The sequence below is a fragment of the Rhinolophus sinicus genome, linkage group LG05 (assembly GCF_036562045.2).
Source record: "Rhinolophus sinicus isolate RSC01 linkage group LG05, ASM3656204v1, whole genome shotgun sequence".
In the NCBI taxonomy this organism is placed as follows: Eukaryota; Metazoa; Chordata; class Mammalia; order Chiroptera; family Rhinolophidae; genus Rhinolophus; species Rhinolophus sinicus.
In genome coordinates this window covers 24,520,472-24,534,137 of record NC_133755.1, presented here as the reverse complement: position 1 = coordinate 24,534,137, position 13,666 = coordinate 24,520,472, and the positions used below count along the sequence as shown (strand labels likewise).

The 13,666-nt window shown below is 39.7% G+C and overlaps 1 protein-coding gene across 1 annotated transcript in view; it reads right to left on the bottom strand.

Annotated features, from left to right (window-relative positions):
- Positions 1–7,239, bottom strand: part of VIT (vitrin) — a 98,553-nt gene extending 91,314 nt beyond the window's left edge. The window contains exon 1 of the mRNA XM_019741949.2: positions 6,973–7,239. The gene's annotated coding sequence lies outside the window, so the exon portion shown is untranslated. The remainder of the gene's footprint in view (positions 1–6,972) is intronic.
- Positions 7,240–13,666: the final 6,427 nt, after the last annotated feature.

The window sequence follows — 13,666 nt, the reverse complement described above, 5'->3', positions numbered from 1 at the left end:
AGAATGGAGACTATTTTGTTCACCCCTCTTCCTAAGCACATAGAATTACAGATGGCACATGGCAGTGACCCAATAAATATTTATTGCTGCTGTCATTGAATGTTGTCTCCGCTTCCCTAAATTCCTTTTACCCTTAGGAGTACCGATTTACTCACTGTATTATACAAGAAAGCCAGTCTGGGCAAGTTGACTTGTACCTTTACATTCAAAGTATGTTTTCTGTGTTTGGAACACAGAGGAGGGAATTCACTCAGCACCAAGATGCCAGTGACCTCTTCCCTGGGAAATTATACATTGGGTTCCCCTGAAGGAATAGATTTTTCTTTTTTTCTTTTTGAATCTGAGGAAAAGGAATGCAGAGACAAAGCCTGAAGGGCAATTTTTAGGAATTTTTACCACATGTCCACACAAAACTTTCACCTTTCTCTCACTGAGGGAAAAAATTTGAGAAATTTAGATTAGAGTCTTGTCAATGTAGAGACCCTTATCAGGGAAAGTGATTTTCTGCAGTCATCTGAGTCAAATGGAAGATTCTTTCTGTGACTGGCTGCAAACTTGACCCTAGAGTGAAGATAAGGGACACCTCTTCGGGACTGACTACTCAAAAGGCTAGATAATGACACCAGCTCCTTGGCATATCCCCTGAGAGCACGTGTTCCCAACATACTTGAAAAGCGATTCTCAATTCAGGAGACAATCCAAGAAGGACAGAAGTACCCTGTCCTCCTTCTCAAAACCTTCCATAGTCCCTTGTCTCCGCTCCCCTTCATCATTATTAGTGTGCTGTCTATACTTGTGAGAAAGAATAGTTTGCTTCGAAATTTGACTTGGCTTGAAAACGATATTTGCAGGCAGGGCAAAGATTAATTTGGTGCCATTATAGAAATATCAAGATTATGCATAATTTTTGCCTGATAGGTTAAGAGAGTGAGTTCTGGAACCAGAGTACTTGGGTTTCAAATTGAGCTCCATCACTTACTAGCTGTGTGTTCTCGGACAAGTTACTTAACTGCTCAGTGCCTCAGTTTTCTCATCTGTATAATGGGGATAGCAACAACCTACCCCATTCAGTTGCTGTTAGGATTAAGTAAATTAATATGTGAAAAGAGCTTAGGACAGGGCTTGGCGTATAAGAATAGTTCTGGAAGTGTTAGCAATTATTATTATTGTTGTTGGGGTGATGGTTAATCACGATTGCCGTCATCATCCTTGTCATTCTCATCACCATTCTTTTGCAAAACATGGCCATTTAGATTCTAGTTTAGGATTTAGAGTTAAAGCAACCAGTTGACTCTCTCTACATAAGATGCTGTCCACAGTCAGCCATGGCTTGCTTTTCGGACTTCTTGGTGAAGGGACCACATGGGTTTGTGACTGCCATTGATCTAAATTTTTCTAGGACTCCAGAAAGGGAGCAATTCTGTGGTTTTGTTCCTTCTTCCTCCGCTTAGAGATTTGTGAGGATCTTGAGCCTGTTGCCATGAACATCTAGATAGTTGTAGGACAATTGGGCCGATCAGTTGGCTGAGGAATGACAGCCAGCATTCTTAAAAAGAATTGATAAAAAACATCTAGTGAAGTAATACAAAGCAGAAAATGGGCCTAAACATAGTTTTAAAGCATAAGACCAGAATAAAATACAAACACCAGCATATTCTCTAAACTGAGTCTAAACCAAACTAATGTGTATTTCCTCTGTTCCAAGACCCTGCCTTCCTCAGGGAAGGATTTTGGCACCCGTGATCTCAGTTCACCTTTCTCCCTCAGGATACAAGCCCTGGAATGCGGGAATGGATTTCAGCCCAGTCGTCTGCCAGGTGCGGGGGTTGGCCTTTTGCAAGTTGCCACGTGAGGGCAGCTTTGGTGAGTCTCAGCTGAGCGCATCACCTGGTGCCTGCGTGCTGCACTCCTCTGGCATCCCTGAGCCCTACAGGCAGCCAGTTTCTAAGGAGTTCTTTAAGGTTTGCCATGTGTTGAGGAGAAAAAGTTTTCTACTTGATTAAAAACAAATTCTAAATCCAGTATCCACAACTGTTTGTTTTACGAATGAGGTAACCATAGGAAAAGGCAATCAACAAAACTGAAATAGTCATTGTTGCATTGTGAACATGGGGCTTTGGGAATCGTTTTGGCCCTTCACCTCCTGATCTGTAAACAGGAACTTAACCTAGATTATCTCAGACAGACACATTTGTGTGTGTGCGTATTTTTTTAATTAAAATTTTATTCTTCAGCTCCAACATTTCCATTTGGTTCTTTTTTATGCTGTCTATCTCTTAGTGGAGCTTCTCTGGTTCCTGTATCGTTTTCCCGATTTCATTAAATTGTTCTGTGTTTTCTTGTGGCTCTCTGCACATCTTCAGAACAAAATTGTTTTGAATTCCCTGTCAGGCAGTTCCTGTATCTCCATTTCCTCAGGGTCAGTTACTGGAGGTTGACTGCGTTCCTTTGCTGTGTCACGTTTCCCTGATTCTTCATGAGCCCTGTAGCTTCGCACATTTGAAGAAAGAGTTGCCTCTTCTAGACTTTATGTCCTAACTTTGGTCAGGAAAGACCTTCACCTGGAGGCGAGGGCACACTGGGGCGGGCAGTGATCTTGGGTCTCGTGGTGCAAGGCACCCAGCATGGAGGCTTGTGGTGGCAGAAAGGCGTGACATCTCAACAGCTCAGGCTGCAGGGGTCCACATCACCAACTGCATAGTCCTTGGTGAGCACTGCTGGGGATCTGCTGGAAGAGCTGTTGGGGTCTTCAGTGATGTCCCAGGGTCTCGTGGCTAGGGACCAGGGTAGGCAGTGGTGATGGCCAGAGCTGGTCATGTGTATGCACTCGGTTGCAAGAGCCAGCTGTAGCAGCCTGTATCATGGCAGGAGCGAGTTACAGACACACATGTAGTGGTGAGGGCCAGGGCAGCGGCAGGTGCACTAGTAGCTGTGAGGGGACACGTCTGTGGCTGCAGGGTCTCTCACCGCAGGCTGTGCACAGCAGTGGAAGCTGGTGACAGAGTTGGGCTAGCCGGGCACAGGGACACAGCTGCAGTGGCTGGCTGCAGGTAGGCCCAGTGCTGGAAGCTGGTGACAGGCGGCAGGGCTGGATTTGGGCTGACAAGCAGCTGTGGAGGCCCTGGCCGTTGGCATGCAGGGCTGTGGCTTAATTAAAATTTAACAACCAGCACTATCCCAAAAGCCATTTCTGATGACCAGCCTAAATTTCCGCCGGTCTGTGGTTCCTTTCTTGTCCCATTCTCTGCACTAAAAGAAGCTGTTCTCTGCTACTTGCACAAATACCTTTTGTGTCTGTAAAAAGTAGCAGATTCTCTTTGCAGTTTCTTTCGCTCATGCTAAGTGTGTTCAGGGGACCAGGAATTCCCCCACCTTTCGCAAACCACAGAGAGACACATTTTTAGGCAGCGAGAGAAGAACTTCGGGTTTCTCAAATTACAGACATTATAGAAGTTGCCTCTTGCTTATCATTGCTGATTGATTGATTAGCTCAGCTACTCTAGATAAAGAGATGGTAATACATTTCAAATAATTATATTAATATCTCATAATTCCACAAATTTATTTGCTTATCTCATCCAAAGAGTTAATGTTTGAAAGTTTGAAGAGGATTATAACTACTTTGTTTCACAGCTGATCTGATTTCTTCATTCTAGTCACATGTAATAAAGAAAATATTTGCTAACATTTGGGTGCTGACAGTGTGCCAAGCCACAACCAATGAGGTAGGCACTAATAATAGACCCCTTTTAGAGGTGAGAAAACTGAGGCCCAGAAGGTCTAAGTAACTTGCCAAAGTTAACACATTTAAGAAGCAGCAGAGCCTCCGGCTTGACAAACTTCCAGAATCCATAGCATAAGAGGGCCACTTGACCTTGGCTTTGCCTGGAAGGCCTTACATTTATTTTTATTTTTAAAAAGATTTTTATTAAAATATAGCTAACATACAATATTACATCATTTTCAGGGGTCCACCATAGTTGTTCAACACTTATAGACCTAAGAAAGTGATCACCATCAGTCTAGCAACCCTCTGACACCGCACTATGTTATCACAATGTTATTGACTGTATTCCCCATGCTGTACATTACATCCCCATGACTTGTTTGTTTCATACCTGGAAATGTGGACCTCTTATTCCCCTTTACTTCCCCCCATTTTTAATTTTTCAATTACAGTTGACCTTCAATATTATTTTATATTAATTTCAGGGACACAGCATAGTGGTTAGACATTTATAATTTAAAAAGTGATCCCCTTGACTAGTCTAGTACCCACCTGGCACTATACATAGTTATTATATTACTGACTATATTTCCTATGCTTTACTTTATATCCCCATGACTATTTTGTAACTACCAATTTGAACTTCTTAATGCCTTTACCTTTTTCACTGTGTCCCCTAACCCCCTCCCATCTATCACCCCAAGAAATTTAGTACCCATCTGACACCTACATAGTTATTACAATATTATTGATTATTCCTTATGCTGTACCCTACATCCCCATGACTGCTTTGTAACAACCAATTTGTACTTCTTAATTCTGGAAGGCCTTACATTTAAATATTTGACATTATTTCCACATAATATGTTCCAGGCAGTCACAGAGGTACAACAGAGAACTGAAAGAAGTCTTTTATACAACTTGGACCACACTGTCCTAAGTATACTATGGTTACACACACACACACACACACACACACACACACACACACACAATAATGTTACATTTATGTAACACAAAAGTATGTTACATTTCAAATTTTTATATATTGAAGTCTTTAGTTAGGTAAACAGAAACATTGAAACCACAACATAGATTCTGAAACCCCATTTTGATACTTCTTCATTTTGTAACATACAGAATCTCAACAATAAAATTGGCCTGGCCAGGTCTTCACATTTGAGAGGTCTCAGTGCATAGAACTAAAGGATTAGGAAGGAACCTTAGAGACTATCTTGTCTAACTCTTTATTTCATACACGAGGAAATGGAGACACAGAAATGTTGAGTAACCTCCCCGAGGTCACACAGCTAGAGTGCCCTGCTACTGACAGACCAGTGTGCTCTGTCCTGCACCCACTGCTGTTCATACCCTAGTTTATGCCTCCAAACAAGCCAGAAGAGAAGCTGCTCAGGTGGGAACAAATAACAGGAATATCCTGAAGGCCAAGAAGCATTGATTTTAAGGCCAATGACTCCTTCCAATGTAATCTTTTTTTGAATATGCTCAGAAAAAAGCTTACATTTCTGTAGAACTTTTTCACATATCAAAACCTTTTTGGAACAGAGAATCAATATTGAGCCTCATGAGCACCCTGAAAGGGTGTGTGTGCAAGGATTGCTATTTCTGTTTTTCACATGGGGAGACAAAAATCAAGAAATATTACACACCTTTCCCAAGGTAACAGCCAGGTAGTGGCAGAGGTGTTCCTGTAATTTAGGGTTCCTGGCTTGAGATATTGCACTGAACCACACTGCTTTCCTGTATACAACATGTCTTACAGGAATTACAGATGAGAACAGCGCAAGCATTTTTGTTCCTGATGCTATTCGTAAACCATTTTCCAACCCTGTGTATTTTCTCTGAAAGAAACTATTCTTCATATGATCAGTAACTTGGCAAAAAAGGTAATTCAATCTTCTAAACGATATACAGAGTAAACATTATTTCAGGATAGATATTAAGCATTTCCAGTGTTCCTAAGGTGTTTCCTTTCAGTGGTGAGGTATAATAAGATATATTTAAATGAAGCTTAGTCTGGGAAACCAGCATATTGCAATTAAGAATGCAGCCCTTACAGTCTTGCAATTCTTTGTCTAAAGCCCTTTTACAAAAGAAGGTATTTTAATTCAATAAGTAAAAGACAGACACTTCCAGCTTTTCTACCAGCGGCATAGCTGCACTTGCAGCTGACACACACAACAGAGAAAATACACAAATATTGTTTGATCTTGCCTTGCTGCAGGGTGTTTTCAACTTTCAAGAGACTGAGGGAAAAACAACCTCAGAACTTTACCACCAAGACTTTCAAATTTGTTGCAACAAAATGTAATGGCAAAATGCTATTTTCTTAGCATTCACATATTTGAATAACCACCATGGCCAAGAATGGCTGGTTTTGTTTTTATAATAAACTCAAAGAGAATCTCGAATTCCACTCCGATTTGGAGACGGCAAAGATGCCGTGGGTTGTTCGGAGCAAACCATCATGTCTAATAATTCAGTCTGATCCTCTCTGTTTGGCCTGTGCTTAAGGCATTTATTTCATGTTTATACTGGTTTGACACTAATCATGCTTAAAAGAGATTTCATATCCTGTTTCCCTGTGCAAAGTTCAGCTACAATAGTAGACCTAACAATGCCAGCCTTTTCCTGGGCTTATCAGTTAAAAAAAACATTCAGCATAAGAAAACACTTGCAGTGTAAACAAGATACAGAATTGCACATCTAGCCACATTCCACTGAGATCTGTCTGAATAGAGAGAAGCGTAGATCCACACTCAATAATTTCTGTTTTAATTTAGCATCACTGTGCCCATTTCTCATATTGCCTTTGATACATTGTTATAAGCAATTTGTTACATTGTTATTATATTCCACACAGGAAACAAAAATATTAAAAAGGCAAGACAATAAACTTAACTGTACTTCAAAGTTCTACAGAAATGTCATATTTTTCAAGTAACTTTAATCATAATTGAGTCTGTTTAAAGATACAGTGAAAATCTTTCTAATCTTAGTACAATTGATTTATAGTTGACATACATAATATTTGTTGTTTACAAGGAGGTCAACAACCACTCACTCCCATCTCAATTCTCTTGAGACTGAAATTTGTACAGATTGATTACTTGGTCGAGGTATGTAAGTGTTATAATTTCTTAATGATAAATACAATTTAATATTTTCATAATAAGGAATGGAAAGCAAACTAGCTACATAGCTTAATAATTCATCAGACATACCTTGTTTGAAGAAAGCAATTTTTTTTTTCAAAAATTTTCCACCACACAGAATGGATATCCTTTTTTCCTTAAGCTTTTCTGCATCACCAATCCCATCCAAATTATTCTAAAGAAGAAACAAGGAGAGGTCCAAGCACCTTTTCTTCTCAGAAGAGCTAATCAAACATTCCCATCAACCTCTCAGCACTTTGAAAAGCACATTTTACACCACACACACACACACACACACACACACACACACACACACACAGACACACACACACACACACACACACACTCTCACTCACACACATTGCTTCTCATACTGGTTTTAATGCTGAATTAGGCAGTCCTCTTTCAAATTTCCACTCCCACTTGCTTTTTTTGGAGGGGGGGAATAAGGATTTCTAAATATTCTTTTCTAGCCCAAAGCACACATTTTCAGTAACCAAATTCTACAATTAGAAATTCTAAAACATAAAATTGAAGCACCTAGATGAAATGAAAATACATAATTTAAAAATGACTTAAGCAGAGCAATTCAACTTTCCTTTCTTTTTCAAATGCCACTGAACAGCAGGATTAAACTACATAAAGAAAGACAACTGCAAACACTATCAAGCTGATCTGACTGGCCTCTCACTTTCTGAGTGAAAATACTTACTTTTCCTACGTGCCAATGCTATGTTTTTTTTTTTTTTTTGGTTCAGTTCACTTCGGTCCTTTCTGCATTTTGGCAAGCTTAATGAAATGACTGTAGTCTATGCTGCTTGTAACAGGACACAGATAATAACAGTGGGAAGCAAAACCTGACTCATGCATGTTTCGATAAACTGATGATGGATAGCTCACAACATCAAGGAAATCTGCTGATTTTAGTTATTTACATATTAGTGTCATCAATTACATTGAAGGGATTCAGACCCCAAGTATGCATCAGCATGCCACAGACCATAAAGAAGGACATCTGGTGCTCCTTGAGATTCAAATATGTATCAGTATGGCAGAGCATCTTTCTACCAGCTCCGCGGGAGGGAGCACAGAGCCATTTCTCCTCCTGCTGGGGAATGTGCACTCACGCAGCCCAGGGAGGAGAATCTCCTCCACCAACAGACTCCCATCCTCATGTGCGGGTCCTGGGATTGCTCCTTATTTAAGATTATGGTTTAAATGTTATTTAATCTCCCCCCGCCCCTCCATTTGGTTCTGCATTTAAATTATTTCTCAATCCTGTTCCTCCTTCCACAAAATCCTGAGCTTAAAAGTCTATTGATGGTAAGAATGGTGGTGCCACATGGAGGGTGGCCTAGTCCACCATTTGAGTCAGGGGAATTTTGGATGAAATGGCAGTCCAAACAGAATTAATAATATAATATCATTAATATTAATAATAATGCCAATTGCCATTTATCTAATACTTACTTTTGCTAGGCATGGTGATAAGCTCTCTACATATCTCATTTAATGCTTAGAAGAATTTGGAGTGGTCAGTAATATTACTTTCATTTTACAGATAAGAAAACTGAGGGGTCAAATAGATTAAGTAACTTTTCTAAGGTTATCCAGTTGGAAAGGAAAGAACTGGGATTCAAATTCAAGACTATCTGACTTGGAAGCAACAGCAAGGTACTATATTAGGACTCAGAACTTTTCTTTTATTAGTTTAATTTTTTTCTTATGAAGAATAAAGCAGAATCAAAGGTACATGTATTGAAAAACATATGAAGAGGTGCTCAAAGAGAAATGAAAATTAAAAAGCAAAGATGTTTGCAGTGATGAAAAATTTTGGAAATAGTGATGGTTGTGTAGCATTATGAGTGCAATTAATGCTAATGATTTGATTAATGTAAAATGGTTAGAATGGTAAGCTTTTTGTTTTATATATTTACCACAGATAAAAAATAGTGAAACAATATAAATTCCTTTTTAAAAAAAGCAATGAAACATCACTTTATTTTCATCTGATGAGCAAAAATTAGCTGAAAAATGCTCCTGGCAGACATGTGGGGCCCCAACGAGCTCTTGCTCCTGGATAAATGTGACTATTTAGGGAGCTACCCAAAAGTACCTCGTCACACTGCGTGTGTACCTAGGACCCATGAAACGCCTGTGGGGTATGGTCTTCCATGAGCTTCTTGCCCATGGACATGAGAAATCCATCCCTGGAAAAGGAATGAGTTAAGTACGCACAGTATGAAATATTATGAAGCAATTAAAAGCAAAAGACTAGATGTGGGGTTTGAGCATTGATCCTCAGGCCAGCTCACCTAAGTCTGACTGTTGGTTTTAGCACCTGATATTTGGCAAGTAACGTAATCTCTCTGTTTCTTAGTTTCTTCATCTGTAAAATGGGAAAAATAATAAAACCTGTATAACAGGGTTATGCCAATGAAAGGAATAAATACTTGTCAAGTTCTTGGAATCTTGCCTCATATGAAGCAAGTACTATATACGTGTTTTTTAAGTAAACAAAATGTGCTACTGCATCCATTTTCTATTGCTGTGGAATAAATTCCCACTAATTTACTGTATCAAAACAACACCCATTTGTGATCTCACAGTTCCGCAGGTCAGAAGCCCAGTTATGGCATGGCTGAGTTCTCTGCTTAGGGTCTCACAAGGCTGAAATCAAAGTGTTGGCTGGACTGGGTTCTTATCTAGAAGCTCTGGGAAAGAATCCACCTTAAGCTCATTCAGGTTATTGGCAGAATTCAGTTCCTTGCAGTTGTAGGACTGAGGTTCTCGCTGGCTCTCAGCCAAGGGCTTCTGTCAGCTCCTAGAGGTCACCCCACTCCTTGCCACATGGCCCCCTCCACCTTAAAGCCAGTGATGACATGTTGAATCCAATTCACACTTGGATTCTCTCTGACTTCTTTGGTTGCAATCACCCAGAGAAAATGGCTTTGAAGAGGCTCGTGTGATTAAGTTAGGCCAATGGGATAATCTTATTCTATTGTCCATGGATTAGTAGCTATAACTACATCTGCAATATTGCTTTGTGCTACAACAGAGCATCGTCCTGCCCCAGGGGTGAAGATCATGGGCTCCATCTTGGAATTCTGTCTACCACAACTGTTGATTTAAAAAGACTTTTCTGAAGGAAAGTAAGAAACGGAATGACAAACATATTACGAGTACAGTTCTGGGATGGTTAATTTCATGTGTCAACTTGACTGGGCCACAGGTCCCCAGATGTTTGGTGAAACTTCATTTCTGGTGGTGTTTGTGAGGGTGACGCTGGATGAGAGTGACGTTTGACTCTGTAGACAGAGTAAGGCAGATTGCCCTCTCCAGTGTCGGTGGCCCTCTTTTAATCTGTAGAAGACCTACATAGAATGAAAGCCTGAGTAAGAAAGTATTTTCTCTGCCTCTCTTAAAATTGGGACGTTAGTCTTTCCCTGCTTTTGAACTGGAACTATGCCACTCTCTCTTCCCTCTCCCGGGTCTCCAACTTGCTGACTGTGGATCTTGGACTTCTCAGCCTCCATCATCACATTAGCCATTTCTTATAGTAGATCTACCTACCTACTATCTGTCTGTCTGTCTGTCTGTCTGTCTGTCTGTCTATCTATCTATCTATCTATCTATCTATCTATCTATCTATCTATCTATCTAATCTCCTATTGGTTCTGTTTCTCTGGAGAACCCAGACAATTGTAAATGCAATTATGAAAGTTAAAATATATGAGCATAAAAAAATAGGTGTTTTGCAAGAACACTTATAAATGACTGTGGACTCACCTGCCCCATGGTATGTCAGAGCCTCATACTTGCTGTTCCCTAGGGCTTCTCTCAGATACATGCATGGCTCACACACTCACCTTCAGCGGGTTCTTGCTCAAATGTCACCTCCTGAGTATGCTCCTCCGTGGACACTTGGTTTAAAAGGGCGCCCCCACACGCCCTCTCTTTCTTCTCTGTTTTGTTTTTCCTCAGAGTACTTACTATCCTTTAATAATATTTACTACTTAATTTTTCATGATGAGTTCCCTACTAGAATGTAGGCTCCTGTTTTTTTAAATCTGTTTTGGTCGCTGGTGTATTCCTAGCTCTTCAAACTGACACAGAATAGGCATACATACAATAAGTATAAATAAATGAATGATTCCAAGTACATTCGAATGCTTGCCTATGGTGAAAGAGAATGGGAGTGGAGCCTTGGGATGAAATGGAATAAAAAACATTAAAGCAAAATTCTTGGGGTCTTGTGTGGAAGAGTGATGATTGCGCCGAGAACTGACTCAACCCTCCACACACAAGACTGGTGGTAGCAGCCTCACTTACAAAACCATAAAGTTGGTAGCCTCAGGGAAATCTTTTAACTTCTTTTAAAACAAGATCACAGCTTCTGGGTACATGGCCTTGAGCTTGCTACTTGGCATAAACTGAACTAAATTGTTTCTACTTGAGAACAGAAATTGTGACGCTTAGTTTCGCCTACATTGCTGCTTGAGATTCTGTTTTGATTATAAATAAATCACCTGAGGTTGCTCGAAAGCATCAGTTCTTTCCTAAATAACTGTTTGTCACTATACAACTTGGTGTTCCAGTCTTGTACTGTATTTAGTATAAAAACTCAAATCTCTTTTAGAACACTCTCTATTAAAAGTTTTTATTCTTGTCATAAACATTGAACTTGATGGCTCTTTAAAATACTGCCTCATTGTTTTTGATTTTTGACTCCAGAGATAGAACTCCAGGAAATCAATGCACTCTTCATATCACAAATCCATTCTTTTATGTGACTTTAAAAAAGGTCAGATGGCAATTTGCGAGTCTGATGAATGAGGTAGCCTTTTTAGACACTCCTGATACTTTTACTGTGGGGCAGCATAAAACACAAGAGTTATATCTTTCATATCACAAGCTCACTGTAACGTGTAAGGCTATATTGTGTTTGATGCTACATCAGTTTTTCATAGAAATATGATCTGCCTTGAACTCCTCTGTAACAGTTTTGAAACTTTTTCTCTGTGCACTTTGGTAGAAGTTTACTGCAGTGATCAGGTGTTATTTCAGTTTCCTGGACACTACTGAATGTCATTGCTAAAAACACATGTTTTGTGTAGTGTCGATGTGAATGGAAAATTTGCTAATATAATTGACATTTGTTAAATTTATGTTATAACTATCTGTCAGAAGCAAAGAGGCTGTTAGAATAAAAGTGTACCTTTCAAAAAATTGATGGAGTCAAGTTGGGGGCATGGATAACTTACAAATAGGTAGACTGTAGGTAGCCAAAGAGATTTTGCCAAAGAATGTAAAAAAGCCTCTAAAATGAGACGGAAAAGTTGCTAAGAATATGTCAGAGGGAAAAATTGATTAGAGATTAGATAGGCGTTATTGATTATAATGCAAATGGCAAATTTAGTGGTACAAATGATCTAGTGGACCGGTAGAATTCATTTTCTTCCTTAGGCTATTAAAAAATAAATAAAAAGAATATTAGGAAGATTACTACTCTCAAATGCTTCCCTGAAAGAAATGAGCTGGAACCACTGTGTATTGGACAACACCCACAATATTCTAGGCCAAATTGACAAAGAAATAAATGCAGATAAATCACTGTGATTGCAATAGCACAAAAGAGATTCAAAGAGTTAGAGGATGATATTGGGAACTGAAGGTTATAATGTAGATCCCAGCATTAAAAAACGCTGCTGATCTGGCAGATTAGAAAAATATGAAAGTACCTTATTTAAAACAAGGACTCAAAATAGTTGGTGGGGGATTATAGGCCTTATATCTCCCTTTTAGGCTATGACAGCAAATGGAGTCTAAAATAAAAGATTGGTTCCCTGAACATTGTTCGGCTCGGGTTCTGCTGATCTAAGCTGTGTTGTGCTGTGCCAAGCAACTCTGCTTTTTCACTGTAGGTCTGTGGGTTGGCTGGTGAACCTCTGTTCTTTGTGTGTTTATTTTGGTGCCCATTCTGCAGGTCAACAGCTATACAGGGAAAGAGCTCCTGGGGGCAGAGTCAGAAGAGGGCAATAGGAAATATGTAAGGTCTCTGAAGGCTTAGTCTTAGAACTGTCATACTGTCATTTCTGGCCCATTCCGTTTGCCAAAGCAAGTTTTATGACTAAGCCCTCCAGGGGCAGGGAACAAGACTTTACCCAAAAAGAGGCTATGGCATGGGTGTGGATGAGGAGAGGGGTGAAGATTTTTGGAATTCATACACTGGTATATTTTATCAAGGCCCATGCTTGTCATAGTGTCTTTCTTCCCATGCCTTCTGTCTGAATTCAGATTTCTTCTTACTGATAAAAATATTTAAGAAAATAAGAATTGATAGATACTTTAACATAATAAAATCAATGTGCCTTCATCCTAAAATCCATCATCTTACTTAAGTGGGGAAACTCTAGAGGCATTTCTACTAAGATCAGAAACTGAGCAAGGATACTTCCTATCTCGAGCACTATTCAACAGTGAAAAAAAAGAGCACTATCTCTATATACCAATATAGAAATTGATATAGGTGTGTGTGTGTACACACATATATCTCTTAGCTCAGCTTGCTGAGAATGCCTAGAAGCAACGAAACCCCACTACCAATGCGCATATGTAGAACAAAAGTGTGGGTTCTAAGTATCATTCTTCAGCAAAGGGGATCAGATATCCTTAGAAGATGCCTAATTCTAGGGCTGGGGATGGGAAATTACAAGATGTGCCTGGAACATTTTGGAGCCGGTAAGTGAGAACAATGACAGTA